Source organism: Pseudomyrmex gracilis, unplaced genomic scaffold (genome assembly GCF_002006095.1).
Source record: "Pseudomyrmex gracilis isolate BER0280 unplaced genomic scaffold, ASM200609v1 scaffold_132, whole genome shotgun sequence".
Lineage (NCBI taxonomy): Eukaryota > Metazoa > Arthropoda > Insecta > Hymenoptera > Formicidae > Pseudomyrmex > Pseudomyrmex gracilis.
Window position 1 is genome coordinate 336,122 of NW_018020716.1, and position 19,144 is coordinate 355,265.

The following is a 19,144-nucleotide window of genomic DNA, read 5'->3' on the forward strand; positions in this document are numbered from 1 at the left end:
GGCAAAAGTCGAAATGTCAGCAAATCTCGTTTCACACAATTTCGTAATTTCGCACAAACTTGAAGTTCGGTTACGAGCTTATCAGCGCGTATGAGCGCGACCGTCGGAAGATAAGCGCGCGCTCGAAAATATCGAGTGACGTGAAATATCACTCGCGTATATCTGATGATAGGAATCTGATCCGAACTCGAATTGAAGAAAAAAAAAACATAGCACGGAGAGACGGGCGAAGAAAACTTATTTTGAGAAGCTTGCAACGAACAATAATTGCATTTCGAAAACTAATAATTTGTAATCCGCCGCCTTGGCGGCGCGTATCGATGTCATACGCAGAAAAAAAAAAAAGGAGCGAGATCACGCAACGCTTCACCGCGCAAGCACGCGGAATACGCGCCGTGTGCATCATCGCTCGTTACAACTCTCGCGATCACGCCCACGCGCGCGCGCGCGCTTCTCAAGTTCGCGAAGAAAATCTCGAAAGGTCTCGAGAAGAAGGTGGCGATCGTCACTCCGGAACGCAACCGGAAATTTGTTTCTAGCGTTTGTCAAAGAAAAAAAAAAGAAAAACATTCTTTACAAAAGAGGTACTCACGTGTCTTTTTTGCGGTCACGCCGCTTACTCCGCTGTATGTGTTTCGACGATTGAAAAATCTCGCACCTGTCTCGCGCGACTTATAATTCTTATTATTATTATACACTTCAATCAGTCCCCTCCGAAGAACTCCGTTTCTTTCTCTCACATTCTCTCATACACTCGCGGTAACTGGGATAGAAAGGGAACAGATAGATCAACGCGCGCGGCGCGAGCGTAAAATTCTTCTCACTCGAGTGTCCCACCGAGATTGCACGGCGATGTCACACGCGTCGCGACGTTAACTGGCGCGCGGTACGTATGTACGTATAAAAGTAAAAAAAAGGGAAAAAGCGAAGGATAGGGTTGAAAAACGGTGGCGGACTGCTTCTCTCTCTCTTCTTCTGTTCTTTTTTTTTTTTCTTCTTCTTCTTCTTTCCTATCACTCCGTCGATTAACTACTCTTCCGGCGAGCGAGGCGGTGTCACGACGACGACGAGGTCGTGTCGGCTCTCCGAGTCCGCAAAGCACTGAAAAAGAACTCCTCGCGCGCGCACGCGTATACGTAACGTACCACCGTCCCCCGTGGACGTCCGCGTTTACTTGTGTGTGCACACACACACACACAGTGTCCGTAGTAGGTACTGCGAGTGTCCCGTGTCGGTAAGACAGAGAGAGGGAGGGAGAAAGAGAGAGGGAAAGAGAGAGAGAGAGAGAGAGAGAGCGTTTTATCGCCCCTTCCTGTCCCAGACAAATCCGTATGCGATACGCGAAACGTCGCTCGCGAATGCCGCTGCGAGACTGAAACGCGGGGTAACATGTGCGGGCTCTTACATAGAGCGGCGAACAGTGGGGGCGGACACAGAGGACAAGGGGGTAGCGCGGCGACGTACAACAAGCGCAGGCCGATTCAGTGGGGATGACCCCACTCTCTCTCTCTCTCTCTCTTTCTCTTTCTCTCTTTCTCTCTCTGTCTCTCTCTGTCTCTCTCTCCTTCCCTCCCTCAGGAGGGAACCAGAGGTGGTGAGCTGGCAAGGACGCGGAGCTTTGACGACGTGTCGACCGCTCGCTCTCGCAGTTGGTTCTCGCACCAGCAGCACTCGGCCACTTCGGTGTGCGCATCTCTCTCTTCCTCTCTCTCTCTGTGTTGTCTTCTCCCCTGTTATTATTTCTAGTTCATTACATTATAATACACTTTGTGTGCTTCCACTTAGCTCCCGGAGAGCAACTGTCAACAAAATGTAATTTCTCTCATTTGTGTGTCGACCTTTTTTTTTTTTTTTTCCCTATTCTCGACGCCCCTTCTTTTGTATTTTTATACACTCAATCATCAAGTTTCCAACCACTCCGTTTTTTTTTCTTTTTCATTTAACGCAGTTAAATGAAAAAAGTTGACGAGATATTTTTATATTATTCTTTTGCACGGGGGGAGGGAGAAAATTCTGTAAGAAGCAACGCGTGACATGCATCCGAAGCGCGCATCTTAATCAGTCGCGGATGACAAAGTTCGAACCTCGATTATGTCACCCGAGCGACGCGAAGTGTCATCAGAAATTCTCTAATGAGACAACGGCGTCTCGTCAGCAAAGTACGTCAAAAAAGCATCCGCGTCGAATGAGCGTCACTGCGACTCCTTATTTCGAGTTTTTCGCTTTTCTGCTACAGCTTGGCATAGAGCTGGTAGCGGCGCGGTAGCAGCGCAAATCAAAGCGGAACGCGACGCGAAAGAGATAGAGTGAGTGAATGAGAGAGAGAGAGAGAAAGAGAGAGGGAAAATTACCGGCGTCGAGCGCAGGAAGATGCGTATCGGAACTTCCGTGATCAACTGTGACGAGAGCGCGCAGCCGAGTGTACCTGATTGCATTGTAGTACGTTGTACGTCGTGTGTCGTACGAGACGAAGAAATGAATTCCTTTTTGCGAGAAAGAGAGAGAAAGAGAGAGAGAGAGAGAGAGCGAGAGAGAGAGAGAGAGAGAGAGAGAGAGAGAGAGAGAGAAGCGTTTTGTGTTTGTCCGCAATAATGAGGAGACTCTCGTGCGGCGCGGTGTACGCGACACGCTTTACTCGCCGCGGAAGCAATTGTAAATCGTTCCGCCGCTTTGTGCCGCGCGAACGTTAATTCGCGACGCTCGTGCGCGCGAATTCACCGGGTGAGTCTCACTCGCGGCGGCGTCCTTTGTCTTTTCTCGCGGAGAAAACAATGATGTCCGCGAAAGCGATACTCCTCGGATTACATCGCCGTGTCTCGCGCGCGCGCGCGTGATATCATCGCGCGGATACGTGAGCGTTTGTACGTCGCGACAATTTTTGACGACGATAATCCCCTCCCTCTCTTTTACTCCACGACGGCGTGGGGAGGAGAGTCTCGTCGTCTTTCCACCTGGGACACCCGGTATGTCCTTCGACGGTGTGTTCGAGGTTGCGGAGTTCAGGCAAGTGGAAAGTTCAGTAGGAAGCAAATACCACACGATTCTCTCTCTCTCTCTTTCTCTCTCTCTCTCTCTCTCTGTCTTCCTTGCGACCGATTGTGCGCCGGCTCCGTATTTTGCTTCGTATCCAGTCACTGACGTCGTCAAGTCCGCAATTACGCGACAGTAATAAATTATTAATTAACGACACGAGAACGCGCGTGTTGTTCGTCACTCGCGGCGTTCGAGTGGAAAAGCCAGCTTGTAAAATTATTTTCACCCTCCGCCCAGAGACATATACGCGCGCACAAAAGCGCTCACAGAAACACATACGTACACACACGCGTACATACGTACGTACGCGCAAACACACCGGCGCAACCGCGCTCGTGCACAAATTGCACGTTTAATCAATATCTCTCTGTGAGTTACGTAATTTAAATTAATTCGAGCATCACATTCACGAGCAACACATTCGTGTATTTTGCCAACTTGTGCAACAACAACAACATTGACAATTTGCAGACGTCAGTTTTGACGTATATCCTCTCTCTCTCTCTCGCTCTCTCGTCTGTGCGCGCGAGCGAGCGAGTATCTCGAGCGCGCGTAATGAAGCGGCAAGTAATCTCGTCGTGCTCTCGTCTCGTGGGAACGTCGGACAGACACTCCGCGCGGCGCGGCGGCGTTTCTCTTTCCCTTCTTTTTTTTTTTTTTTTTGTTTTTTTTTTTCGACCGAAATCACCGAGTAATTTCGTCGTCGTGAACGTTGCACCTGTACACGACGGTTAAATTTCACCGCACAGTTTAAAGGGTTAAAGGTGCCGTGGAAACCGGCACGCGCGCCAGGCAAATGAAGGACCCGCTGTATTGCGCTGTCCATCACCGGCAGTTATATATTCCGCCATCGCTATGAGTTGCCTTATTGCACTTCCGTTCGCACGTCTTATTCGCTTTATATTCCGCGCGCGCGCGTTTATATCGGCGCGCATTTGTTTTTTCTCGCACAGAATTGATTATTTCGCGAAAAAATCGGTCATTTTGATTTGCAAGTGTCTCGAACAAACGCGCGCGCGCGTTAAAACACTGGATAAAATATAACGATACAAATTCAAATATATGTAAAAAAAAAAAAATACATTAAATATATATCGGATAAATTCCTTAAGAAAAACACTCGTTTTACGGAAAAATGCGCGTGTAAACAATAATGTAATATCAAAACAAATTTAAATGTTGATCAGAAACAAAGCGTGTGTAAATAATCGCAATCGATTTTGATCGTTGCCGCTTTTATCTCGACGCCGATCGGACATTTCTCGAATGTGTTTCTCGATTCATGTCGTTTTTAAAGTCACGTGTTTTGGTTACGTTTTTAAAAACACATGACTAAAGTAAAGTCACGTGACTTTAGTCGCGCATTGTTTTTCCACTCCTCTCTCTCACTATTTTTCGACTTCGATTTTCATGCGTTTTTTCTGACATTTCTCATGTGTGTATTGTATGATTTTTTAAGACGCATATACTAGCTGTCATCGCAGTGACAGGTTGTGTTCACCGACACATTAAAATAAAAATAATAATAGCGCGTGCGTGTAGCGCGCGCCTGTGTTGTGCCTCATATTGAGAAAAATAATATGAACACACATGTGTTACATAAACTCCTGAAGAAAACCACTCGTTTTCTTCTTCAGTAACATTTTATTCGAACTCGAAGCGATCGATATATTTTTCCGCTTTGGTTGTTTTTCGCGCGAGTAACGGAAAACAACAAGCCGACGTTTTCGAATCTCCGATTCCTTCTCGACGATATATTGCAATTCGATTCGCAAGGGGTCAGTCGGGGAATCCGGCATTTGCGCGCGCCATCGAGAAATTCATCAGCGCGTTCGAACCATCGCCACCGCATCGGTCCGAATAGCGCGCGTAACGCGCGCACCGCGCATCGCGCGGCTTGTCGCGACAAAAATAAATTTGGCAAAATCGCCAGGCGGACGAGAGCGAAAAAAGAAAGAAAGACAAAAAAAAACAAAAAGAATAAAATATTTCGACGTGGGAAGAGAACCGCTCGCTCTTCGCGCGCGCAAACGCGCGATATAAACGTCAAATATTTGTGCGTAACAGTTGCGTGCCGCCGCGTCAAACGCGGTCGCGCGCGTGCACGCTCCCATTTGCGCTCGATAAACAAGAAAAAAAAAGAACGAAAGATAAACGCACGAATTAATACTTCTATCGGCTGAAATTTGAAGGATAAAAAAACACACGGAGGAGAAAGCGAGAGGGAGAACTGAATAAGAAAAAAAAATTGCTCGTGCGTGTGACGGAGTTGTGTTTATCACGTCCGGCGCAAATGATCGCGAGCGCGGGGAGATAATAAATCATAATACATGAAAATGTATGTACATTTGACAAGGGATAAGCGTCGAATGATTGAAGCGCGCGCGCGCGCGCGCTCGACGTACGCGTATGCACTTTGTTCGTGTAGCTCGAGCCGAAAGAATCCGGAAGAAACAATAAGAAACGTTTAACACGCTGAATGAGTAAAGAACGCGAAGGAAGATAAGAAACATTTTGTCTGAACAATAAACGCCGATAAAAAAAAAAAAAAAAGCTAATTCACGATTATAAAATATGCGAAACACACAATGACATTCGCACACGTCGCTCGTATGCGCGCGCATCGGAAATTTACGCGCGCGCGTGACAATATGACAAATCAATATTCAGTATTGTTTTCTTTTGTGTTTGTTTGATCCGCGAAATATACGTGAGAACAAGTGGGTTTAATTAATTTCCGTCCGCAAAAACGCTCGAGAAAAAAAATTAGACGGAAAATTCGAGAGAATGAAGGTGCGCGCCGCGATTGCGATTATCAGCGTGAATTATGGCGTGTGTATGTGTATACGCGTATAAATGTGTGTGACACGTACGTGCACGTCGTGCGCGAAATTTTTGTATTGATAAAACGTAATCGTATTGCGCCGATAGCGCCGGTGTTATCGTTCGCAAGGAAAGTATAACGTAATAATCGCGCGCGACGCGTATGCGATGCATCGAGTTCGCGTTAAACTCGGGCAACAATTATCGTTATACGATAAAATTAGACTTCGAAGAGTTGTATTTTGTTGTTCGAAAACGTAACGCGCGAGGATTGCGCGATACACCGCAATCAATGCTGCTTCAACATCAGTCAGAGAATGTTGAACCAGATTCGTCATCGCGACGTGATTTGCGCGTGACAAAAAAACGCGATTAGAAAAAATGTCAGTTTACATTTCCAGTTCCCGTTGAAAATCGCTCGATCGAGGCGAGAGGCAAAAGCTAATAAAACTGTCTTTTCTCGAGAAATCGCGCGCGCGCGAAAGGATGCCCGAGAGATCGTCGTCGCGTAGCACACACAGCGGAGGTTTTAGAAAGTGCCGGAAAATGCAAACTAAAAACCCATCGTTTTGGAACGCTCGACTGTCGCAAGGTGCACAGATCCGAGCACGCTTGGTTCGCGGCTTGTTTTGCGTTTTACGTAATGCGATACGCAACGAGAGGAACGGGGGCGGTTCTGCAGCCGCGAACGGAAATCGTATCCGCGCGTTACACGCGCGCGTTGCGTAAGAACCGTAAGGAACTGGCAAACTGCAACGTAATTGTATCGGTTGTCCCCGAGTATGTAAACGGCCTTAATGTAACATACGATAACGTCGCGCGAACTTCGAATGTGTCCGCGACCTTCGACTTCTTCTTCAATTATCACGTCTATATATCTGAATCGCGAGAAAGACAGATAGATAAATAGATGGATAGATAGATAGATAGATAGATAGATAAATAGATAGATAGATAGATAGAGAGAGAGAGAGAGAGAGAGAGAGAAAAAAAAGATTAAAATCTATGTTACTATATCGGTAATAAATAGGTCAATCAACGAGATAGCTTCTAAATGTCTTTCTCTTTTTTTTTTTTATCTCTGGTTCTTATCTCTTGTCTTTTTATCTCTTGTTCTAAAAAGAAATATTCTAGATACAGAGTACATAGGGTGTCTGAAAAATGTTGACACAGCCAAAGTGTAAGGACAGACTGCGTCAATCTGAACGGAGAAAAGTCACTTGACATTTCGCAACATTTATTGAGTTGTTGATTAATTAATGTGAGCGCGTGGAAAGCGACAATTCGGACACTTTCTGTGGGCGTGTAAGATTTTCAGTTGTATCGCCGCGAAAAATCAGCTGATGTCAAGAAGCTGCGCGGCTTGCTTATTTGCTCCGTCGTCCCTCGTTGTCCGGAGATTGCACGGAGGTAAACCAATTTTCTTTACAACCGAAAATTACACACGCCTACAGAGTAACTTCCCACGCGCTCATTGGCTCACATTAATTAATCAATAACTCAACAATTGCGAATGTTGCAAACTGGTAAGTGACTTTACGGTTCGGACCGATCAAATTTATCTTCACGCTTCGATTGTCGTCGAAATTTTTCAGACATCCTGTATATAATGGAGCGCTCTCTTTCTTTCTCCCTTTTGATCGATTCGCGCGTGCAAAAGCGAATGAATTGTCCGTGAAAGACGAGACGGTATCAAATTAAACACGCGACGACACGTTTTTTCAAAAGCGTCAAAAAGGTTGCTTAAAAAGATCGAACAATTAACTTGAAAGACACGCGTGTATTCTACTTGATTGAAATAATTATTAAATGTTGTTTAATACTTTTTCAAATAATTACATGTTCGACGAGCGTAATCGGAAAACGTATTGCTCTTTGAAGTAATAACATTTTCACCGGATAATTCTCAACCGGAAGGAAAAACGCCTCGCTTCGACACGGCAATCGGCGGGATCGCGTATAATATTATACGGTGACGTGTGTTAAGACACACGCGTAATTTGGATAACACGCAATGCGCAAAACCACGCTCGAGCAGGCTGCGAGTTTATTCACGAGGAAGACCCAGGCGGGACCGAATCTAGGCGCGTTTCAAACTCAACTCGGCGTAGCTCGACGAATGAGCACGCTCGGTCTGACCGCGCGCTCGGTTCACTCGATTTCATTCATTTGTCGGATAATCGCCGTGTTCCTGTTTGCAGCTCAGGGACGTGCCAACGAGCAGCGAGTGCTCGCGCTCAAGGTCCCGGGTTCCGGAGATCGTTTCTCGCGTCGGATCGAGCGCGCATTGCTGCCGTTGCGCATTGTCTTCCGCCGACTGCTTATCGTTGCTTAACCAAAGATGCGACGTAGAGAGCTGCTAACTCGAGCTATTACGAAATGACGACGCAAAATTCTCTCCTCGTCCCGACAATGCACACGCGGGCGGGCGGGCGGGCGGGCGCGCGCGCGATTCATCGGAGCTGTCCGTTCCCGGCGAGACTGCTATCGCGCGTCCGCGTATTGCTGCGTCAAACGAATTCCCGAAAGCTGATAATTGATCCATTATATCTGTCAGCAAATGATAATCTCGCGTGTTTTTTTCTCGTCTTCTTCGCGCGGAGGAATTTCCTTTCTCACGATATAATTTTAAACACAGCGCGAAATTAAATCAGCGCGCGCGAAGCGATGCGTGCAGAACGCACGTGCACTCACACGCGGTTGTCAGACCAAGCATGTGTGTACGCCATCAACCAACGTGCCTGGCTCGGCCACGGTCATCTCGAGACCTTCTTGCGCCACTCTCACACGCACAGTTTGCGATACGCACGCCTATGGTCGTCGTGGTTGTGCTCGCGAGACGAATTACGCAACGGGTGCAATTGCGAGTGGCGCGAGCGAACACACACCACGTACACGCGGCGAGTTCTAATAACGAGCGAGCGCGCGCGCACACGCGTGCTCTCTCTCTCTCTCTCTCTCTCTATCTTATTCCACAAGTTAGAGAAAAAAAAACCAGAGTTTCTTCTCGTCATTCATAAGCACGGGAATAAACACCGACGCGCACGAAATCGTCCGGTGATGAATGAGATTTCGCAATTGTTTCCGGCGACGCGTGTTCTCCATGTACTTGACAAAAGGAAGCAGCTTTGATGATGAAGACGAGATAAGACCGCTCGGTTGAGCTCTCGATGCGTAACTACGTGTTTGTGTGTGTGTTTGTGTGTGTGTGCGTTTTCATTTTTCAAACGCGATAAAGACGATTCCGCGAACGTACATTTTTTCCTAACGCTCGTATCTTTTCTCAGAAAAGACAAGCGATCGAGAACGTTAGCCTCGGGACGAACTTAGCTTCACAAATTTCTAGAGAATCATTTGATTTTTTAACGAGACCGACTTAAGGATTCGATCGGTCGCATGCGATGAATACCGAAGCACCGAAGGGGGAAATTTTTATCGAAAGGAACGCTAGAAACGTCGATGAATAAAAAACGAATGCGCCGAATCGACACACACAATCGACGCTATCGGAGGTCGTGCGCGCACGATCGTGTATAGTGTAAACCTGAAATGTGCCATTATCGATTATCTCGGCGCGCACTTATCAGAGAGCGAGCAGCTCTAGCGCGCTGCTTCTTGCGCCGATTCTCCGCTGAGAAAACCAACCACGGCGAGTACGCGTATACTCGATGCTTATGTAATTCGGAGCGTAATGTCGTCGTCCACGTGATTCGTAACGAGATTGACACACCGAGGAAAAAAAAAGCACAGTTTGAGAATCGAGAAATCGTCTACCGAGTCCGAATTACACTGGTCGAAGGTTATCGACCAAATATTCGTTGATCCAAAGAACCGCGTTTTGTTTTTTTCGACTTTTTACAGACTTCAAAAGCGAGCAACAAAAAAATTAACCGCAAAATAAACATCTTGACATCGTAGTTTTTTTTTTCTCTATGCGTCAACGCGCCTGCATCAATTCAATCAAGCAGTTTGTTTAACTCAATGTTAATTCGCGGCAACGTTCAACAATAAAATTCTTATAAAAAAATAAAATGTCTATTCCATTACTAAAATTCTACGCGTAACTGTGCGAAAATTGGTTTTGATTTACATTATATATATATATAGTCACAGCTGAATTATATATATTTAATATTTAATTAAATACACAATTTACTTAATTGTATAACTTTTCCCTATTGTAGAACACAATATAAAATTGTTTCAGACAAAATGATTAATCAATAAAGTCTCAAATACAATTAGATAAGTTATCTTAATAGAATTTTAGCAATAAAACATACGAGAGAGAGAGAGAGAGAGAGAGAGAGAAGTCAACAAAATGTGATAATAATATAATGAACGATAAGAGAACCGAGTTATTTTTAATGTGGAAGCGCGTTCGCGCGCTCATTATTATGTTTACGAGACGTGAACGCGATGAAGCAAGAGTCGAGATACCCGCGTGGCGAGTAGCTGAAAAGGAAAGTCACACTACTATACGTATTGGCACCTACGGCGCGTTTCTGCGGTGCGTAACCAATGTGTCACTTGACTCGCGCTAATAATCGATCGGCTGCCGATCGACCTTCGAGCATTGAAATATTGCGCACAACGTGTACCTGCGGCAGTTCAACGCGTCCAAGGTCTCACGATTAGTAGGTCACCGTGCACGTTACGCCGTTTAGTCGATTAAACGAAGGCGATTGTTTGCGATACGATTAAGCGTATCGGATTCGATTAACCGAGCGAGATTAATGCGAAGTCGCCAGTTTCACTTTCGTCGTCCGAAACACGCGCGAGCGAGGCAAAATCTTGCCAATAATCATCATGCGGCAATCAACGGGAAGTAAACGAGTAGAACATTTTTTATTCTAGCAAACGCGAGGAAAAACCAAACGCGCAAATACAAATTTCCAATATCTCTCTTCTACGAAACGGTAACGAAATCTCGCGTTGAGAAGCCAGCGCGGCGTTATTTTCCATCGAAAATTGTTATCGACGTGATAAAAAAACCCGATTTATGTATTTCACGCGCGCGCGCATGAACGAGATTAAAACTCTCGTAACTACTGTTGCATATTCCTTGACGCCTGGCACGACGGCCAACTTTACAACTCAAGTAATATCACATGATGCGGTTGGCGCGGTCGCGCAACGTCTCGGTTGGTTATTTAATTTTTTTTTTTCTCAGAAAGAAAAATTCTCCTCCGTGTGACTTTTCCAGATCGTAATTTGCATTTGATTAATTGTTTTTACTTTAATTTTATCTCGCGTTTAAAAACAATTAATATTGATGCGATTAAAGTAACAACATCGCTAACGTCGACATTTGAAATCATTAGCGTGGCTGATGTAACGAATTTAATTGTACGCAAACAAATAAAGTAAAATATTCAAATAGTGAAATAAAAAAAATTAAAAAATATAAAACTTGAATTCGTCATGTTTTTACAAAGAAATTAAAGTATAAAATTGTGTAAAAAAAAACATCACGTGTATCTAATTATTGCAAGAAAGATGCAATTAATGCGTTGTTTCGGAACAACTGCGCGGAGAACGGGTCGCGAACACATTCGCGCGCGTTCTCGCGACCTTGAGCCGGTGCACGCTTGCAGCAGTCGTCCTGACGATTATTTAACTTTAACGCAATGGCACAAGCGTCGTCGACGTAACGACAGCATAATTTACGACGTTACGCTATAGCGCGCGACGTCGCGCTGCGTCCCCCCTTCTCGATATTACCGTCCTTGAATTTTTCCTTCCGCCCGTGTCATAAAATTTGACAGTGGGAAATAAGGCTTGTGACGCGTGTCGCGGCTATTGTCCACTGTATTGTGTCGCGAAAGGAAATTATGCCATTTAACCGCGCGTGTAACGCACTACCGTTTTCGACAATATTCGCGCGCATCTCACAAAAACACACCGCGAATTATTACTAATAAAGCCAATTATCGCTCTTTTCTTACTCGTTTTTTGCCGCGTGTAACGCGAGTATTATCGAGCTCTGGAAATATATTAAAGTTAATGCAGCTTTATCGCAGCGCGCGTTAATTGTGTGTTGAAAAAAAGTTTTATTTATTTATTTTTTTTTTTTTTTTTTTTAACGCGGAGCTCGTTACGCGGGTGTCCCGTTAATCAACAGAGCGGCGTGTTGTGCCTGAAACGTACGTTTCACACAGGCGAGACTTTTCGATCTAGTGGAATAGTACCGGCGATGGTCAGCCGGTCTATATAAACCGACGCGCAATAAAGTGCGATAGATACGGTGGTGGACTCTCTAATTGATGACGGAATGCTCTGCCACACCGAACGATTAGTCCTAATGCGTAGCTGAATGCGGTCTCTCTCTCTCTCTCTCTCCCTCTCTCTGCCTTAACTCCGGTGTCTTTTTATTGCGAATTATCGTCTTCTGGCAACGTTGCAATTACACGCCGCATAATTATTCGTCGTTTATTCTTATGCACAATTTGCGAGGCGCGTTAATGTCACTTTTACGCAAATTCGTCGTCTTTTCAACGACGATTTTAAATTTAAAATGAATTTTTCGCCGCTCGCTTCGAAGATTTCGCGAAAAGATCGCGCCGCAAATTCATTATATTGTGTCGTCGCTGTGAAATTCCCGCGCGCTTATTAATTTTACAATCGACACGCAATATTTTTTGTCTCGCTATCGCGGGCATATGTTTACGCGATATCTAATCTCCTTTCACTGAACGAGATATCTTTTTCTTTTTTTTTTTTTTTTGTTTTTTATTTTTAATGACAGTGTTCTCTCGCGCTAGACTCAACTGATTCACTCGCGGCCGAGGTTGGGTCATAATTAGATAATAAAAATAAATAACGCGACGTATTTTATTCATCAATTGATTTCTAGCGCGATTTATCGACGCGCGTCTGAAAATACCTTCGTTCCGAAAAATGCGTGATCCGAAATATCCGTCGCGATCGATTCGCAATCGGAACGTATTGTCGGCGCGAGAAAAAGAAAAAAAGAAAAAAGAAAGACGAAAAGAAGAAGAAGAGGAGAAAGAAGATGGTTATTCAGGGCGAGCCATTGCCAAAAGCAGCGGTGTGTGCGTGTGGCAATCGCCGGCGCGTTCTTTTACGCTCTGCCAGCTCAGCTTCACTCCGCTACCGTTTTAATTTAAGACCACCCCTTCAAATGTCACGAATACGCATTCCGTCCGCGCCGCATCGCTACGAAGATTGAAAACACCTACTACCTAATGTCGCGCTCGTTCCGTCCGTGCTGATATCTCCCGAGTGACACCCCAACGCTCGGATCTTCCCAACCGCAAAAGCCAGATTCGCGCTGATTGTGGGAACGAGACGATGTTAATGAAGAAATTTAACGTTTGAATTTGGGCGTGTAACATCGCAGCGCGCGCAGACGAGAAAGCAACGACGTAACGCTAATTTATTTCTCGGCGCGTTTAAAAGGAGATTCGCTCTCTCTCTCTCTCTCACTCTCTCTCCGACCTTCGAGACAAGAACGCGGTGAAATTCGTGCCAATCCCTTTTAATCGTGTTTACGAGCCCGCTTTCTCGCTCCGTCCGCTACTCCGCGCGAAACAGAGATGCAATTTCCGGGTTTACGACCAACGACAACTTCTTCTAGCGACTACAATGCGTTGACTTGTGTTGTTACTGCTCCCACTCGATGTACGTACATAAATACGTGACTTTGTGTCACGAGCCAAAGTAAAGCGAATATACATGTGTATTTGTTTTGTTTTGTTTTTTTTTTAATTTTTATGTACGAGAAGCAGATGACCGAAATGTCTTTTTTTTCCGCTCGGAAAGTTCATCCTCGTATGAATCACATCTTCCTCGTTTCGCGCGCAACAAACGCGCGTTTGCGACAAAAACAAGCGCGCGCTATCTTCAGACTTAAATTTCGGACAAGGCCAAAATCCGTTTCGATCCAAAAATCGCGATTAATCTCCCAACGGATCTCGATTTTCCGCGCGTTTCCTTCGCAGTCGTAATAATGACGAAACGTCGTCGGCGATGTGCCGCGCGCGCGTCAAGTGCCGCGTCGACCCACATTTATAAATAGAGAGGTCTCATCTCCGTCGAGACGAGAAGGTGGTGCTCTCGCACCGTGTGTGTGTCACCCCAGGAATATCACGGCCGACCGAGTGACCGGCTGTGCCAGCCGTGAATGAGAGAGACTATTTTGTGTTGCGCGACTCTTTTTCCATCTTCCCGACCGAATCCTCTGACAGCGCGCAACACGTGTTATTGCGCGCGGATAAAAATACAAAAATCTATTTTCCAATTATATTTCTCTATTGTTGTTGTTTCGCGACGTGGTTTAAGACGTGTTAAGCTCGCGTACGTGCGCGCGTACATCATCACTCGTCCGAATCTTGCAATTTTCCCTCATCTCGCAATAATAAAAGAGAACGCGCGCCAACTCCCGTGTGAGAAGATACTCGAACGAGCGTAGCGCGGCGCTGGCTGGCGCGAGAAAACGCCGCGATGGCAATTTATCCGCGCGAGAACATTGCGGGATTCGCTTTTTGGCGATATACTCAGTCGACACTTAAAATCAGCATCGTGTGTCGTAACGGCCGAGACCGCGAACATTCATAGAAGATCGGGAAGAACGACCTCGCGTCGTATTATTATTAGAGACATTCTTATTGTATATCTGGTTATACGACGTGTATGTTTCTTATGGTTGGCATCGCGTTCCCGTTTCAATCCTCGCGTGCTCGGCGAGCGTCCGAAATTATTGCTAATGGACGGAGCATCAAACATACAGGGTGTCCGAAAGATTTTGACGAAGCGCGAAGACAAAAGACGATCCGAACAGAAATGTCATTTACCATCTTGCAAAAACTTCGCATTATTTATTGAATTATTAATTGATCAACGAGCGCGTTGGAAGCGATGGATTCGGATTCTCTGTGTGATTTTGTAAAAACAAAAATAGCTCACCCCTCTCATGCAATCAATCTCCCAGCAACGAGAGATGAAGCGAGCGGCGCCAATCAGCTTCTTGCGATCAGCTGATTGTCACGACGTTACAACCGAACTGACGGTACAAAATCACGCCCACAGAGATCATCGCTTCCCACGCGCTCATTGACTCGTATTGACTAATTAACTCGATAAACATTGCGAACATTCGCAAGTGGCTTTTCCGTTTTCGAATTGATCCGATGATGTCTGTTTTCACTTCGGTGAAAATTTTTCAGACACCCTGTGTATGTTTCACGAATGCACACTTCTGCGATAGATTCGTGTAGAAGGAAAGAATTCGCTCATACAAAACGCTTTTAAAAATAACAAATGAGAGAAGCATTCAACCACATAATTTTGGCGTACTTTGAGATAATGTATTTCTAGCATCCACACACACACACACATACACACACAGATTTCATATATTATTGTTTAATGAGCTAGAAAGCGAGCGAGCGAGTGAGAGAGAGAGAGAGAGAGAACTGCTTGACAGTTTGCCAGAGAAAACATCGGTTTGAATTTAGAGACTTTTGACTCGACTATATATCTGTCTCATTTTCGATAATTTTATCTCGTAATGCCATTTTGTTTGCGTCGCCAATAGTAGAATCGCACCGTCGATGCACAACATTGAACGTTGCACTTTTCAACATTGAACGTTGCACTTTTCAACATTGGACGTTCACACTCTTTTCGCGCGCGTTTTTGTACACCAATTTTTTCTTTATCAAACCTCATCATTCCAAAGCGATGAATACACAAATAGACAATTACGTGAGTGTGTACGTTATAATTAGCGCTGATCGACATTTTTTTTTTTATCGGAATCCTTCTTTCGTGAAATTATACATCGCGGAGTCACTTTTTCTGAGAACCGCTCGCTTTGATAGCAATTTGTTTTTGCTTCGAGCGAGGGCCACATTCGTTTCGCCACAACAACAACGCTATTTATGCCACTTGCTCTGGAAATAGTTTCACTGGCTGCTTTCCAGATGGTATTTTTCACTTCCACGTTAAGCCTGTGAGGCAGAAGTTAACAGCGCGACAGCGGGCTATAGTCCGTTCGAACAAACGTACAATGCGAAAAGGCGAAAGAACAGAATCGCGATTTATTATATATCGGTCCGAGACGTGTGAGAGAATCACCTGAAAATGCTCGACATATCATCATCGAATACATACATATTTTGTTTTAAATACTTTGGTACGAGATTACTCACACGCGAGAATCGTCGCGATCGTACGACGTCGCGATCCACGTCTAAACATCGCACTTTTGTCGCGCTGATAAGCGCAAGCGCATGATCAAGCTCGTAAATTTCGGCTTATCAGCCGAAATGTCAAGCTGGTCAACTGGATTTGCGGTAGACCGAGAGAGAGAGAGAGATCAGCGGCAGCACATATCCCGCGGGTTAAACGTTTTATCAGGAATCGATAGAGGCCGATATCAAGGGCGCGATATACTGCGTTTCCACTTGGCCGAAGTACACATTGTGCGAGTGTGTGTTTCGCCTTTGTAATTGCAAACCGAGTTTCTTATCGGCGCGTGATTGAATTTTTTTCCTCACGATATGAAGAAGAAGAAAAAAAAAGACAAATCATCGATCCTTACACCGCGATCCCGAGAAGTGTCGTTTATCATTGCGGATTCCAAGTCCGAGTTTCCGGGAAACGATTGCGATACGATAACGCGCTCTAATGTGTATCGTTGCAATCTATACCCGGGATTTACATAACGCCCGCAGAAAAATCCGCGCGTTAATGAGCAAATTGCACGCGCCTGGTGAAGGTTAATTGAAAAAATTTTTCCGCGCGCGATATTTCTCTGGTTGTATCTCGTCTTCTCGCGGAGAAACGCGCGCGTTTCGTCATCATCGTCATCCGAGAGAAAGAGAGAGAGAGAGAGAGAGAGAATTCCCGTTCGAAACACGAAAGTTTTACACACGCTTTCGTACACACGCGACACGCTATTCACATGCACACGCGAGGCTATTCTGTTATATGTCGGAAACAGGAAAGTTACCTTATTGTTTCGCTAGACCAGAGATCTCTGCTTCTGCTCTTCTATTCTTGAGTTTTCCGTGCGTCCTTCAACTGCAACCACACAAAGAAAGAAACGAGCTCAGTGTATCTGTGACGATTGAAACGTTAAACTTACACTTGTTGTTAGTATATACAGGACGTCCCGTAATTGCTCTACAATTTCTAGTGGGCAGGTAAAGAGAGTTATATTGAGTCACACAAAGTTTTTTACCACTTTGCGAGATTCACAAAACTACCGCAATAAAAACCTCATATATACACATATGAGAAATGTAAGAAATAACGGATGAAAATCAATCTCGAAAAATATAGAGAGGGAGAAGTGGAAAAACATTTGTTTCTTCTCTCCTTCTTGTCACGCGACTAAAATAAAATCACGCGACTTTATTTTAGTCACGTTTTTAGAAAACACGTGACTAAAGTAAAGTCACGTGTTGTTTTTTTTTTCACTCTTTCTTCTCCCTATTTTTTCTTCCCTATTTCCCGATTTTTTGATTTGTACGGCAATTACGGAACATCCTGTATACGTCGATTAGCGAATTGCACGCACGTGGGGAAGGAGAAGGAGAAGGATTCTCTCGACAAAAATCAATTTTCACAGCGGCGGAAAAGACGCGTAAAACAAAAAGGGTTTCGTTTGATTCTGTTGTCAGCCGAAAGGATTCGCGAAAGAGAACAAAAACTGGGAAAAAGTTTAAGCAAATGCAATTAACGAATGTTGTAAACACGAATTGCGCGGAACGGAGTTCATAATTACGGCGACCCTGAACTATAAGCAGTTATCAAGTGTTATTAGTGAAGTTCATGGGTCAAAGTTCGTGCGACTATGCGTGCGCAGTCGACGTATGTAATTTACATGTGTGTGTGTGTGTGTGTGTGTGTGTCAACAACTACAAAACAATTAACCTCATTGAAAAGAGCAATTCAAATGTTTATTTTGCTTCATCTATCGTCACTTTAATTTTGTTTGTTTAAAAACAAAATTATTGCGCGCGAGAGAAATACTTTCGGTACAGTTTTTAATTATCAGGATACGAGTTAATATTCCGAACGTATAACGCGCGAATATATTTTTTTTCTGAAACGTGGAGTTTAATTTGTATTTAATTTAATTTAATTTGTAATTTAATTTAATTTGAAAATAAAGCTCTAGGAACAAAAAAGAGATTTATTCGATAAAATATACATCGACGCGTGTTTCTGACACGACACGTTTAAAAACGGCACGCGCTACGCGTACGTACATGCGTTTTTTTTTTTTTTATGTTTTGTTTTTACGACTTCCCTTGCGAAACCGTCAATATAAGATGATTCAGCGACGTGAGCGTCAATATAAACAATAAGACTTCCCGTTATCGCTTGTTTGCACGTACTGAGCATTTGGGAAGAGAGCAAAAGGCGATGTGGCCGCGCCGACGCGCTTTAAAAACCTAACGACAACAGCTTTTAATGTGTTTTTCGTGACGTCCGCGTCGCGGAATGTCGCAATCTCCGTCGCGCGGAGAATCGTCGGGAGGGGAATTTCACGAAGCACCGCCGCCGTGAGTCACGTCTCCGGCGGCTCTCTGACCTGATCCGATTTCTCAAATAACCCCCCGAAAGAAGTTTTAAAAAAAAAAAAAAAAAACAACAGCGCGCAGCCGCGCGCGATGAAACACAACAATCGGGGAGGAAAACGCGAGAGCGAGCGAGCGAGTTGAAAATAACACTCGCTCGCTATCTCCTCCCAATAAACAAAAACCTTGAAGTGTGGCGCGACAAGAGATCGCAGGTTCCTAAAAACACTCTCTGTTTTCCGAACGTCTCGATATCTAATTTCGTATAAACTCCGCAATCTTCGATTAAGTATCTCGAAGAATGATCTAACAGTAGGATCGAAAACGTCAACAGTGTAGGATGTGACGTCATTGAGATAAGTTTAAAAAGTAAAAGTGCGCGCGTGGGGGATAAGGCGTCGACAAAAGGCTCGAAAATCAGCCGATCCGCTCAAAACAAACAGGAAGTCGAACAATGACGCAATCACACACACGTCGATCACTTTCATACGCGCTAAATTCTGCGTTTCATGCACACCCGGTAAAACGATCGCTGCTTTCATAATAGCGCGAGGGCACATTACAACCGTCGTCGCCGTCGTGAGCTAATGCATTTCTTGCGACTGCAAGTTTCAGGTGATACGAGATAGAGAGTGACGCGCGGGGAAGCGGGAAAAGTGATCGACCGCGTCTGTCTGTTCGGTCCGCCAATAAAGTCAAATGTCTCTCTTTTTTTTTTTTTTTTTTTTTTTTTT

The 19,144-nt window shown here is 44.7% G+C and overlaps 1 protein-coding gene across 1 annotated transcript in view; it reads right to left on the reverse strand.

The window, feature by feature from the left end:
- LOC109856739 (protein Tob1) overlaps positions 1-19,144 on the reverse strand; it is a 53,502-nt gene that overhangs the window by 23,099 nt on the left and 11,259 nt on the right. The window contains exon 2 of the mRNA XM_020432350.1: positions 16,835-16,905. The gene's annotated coding sequence lies outside the window, so the exon portion shown is untranslated. The remainder of the gene's footprint in view (positions 1-16,834; positions 16,906-19,144) is intronic.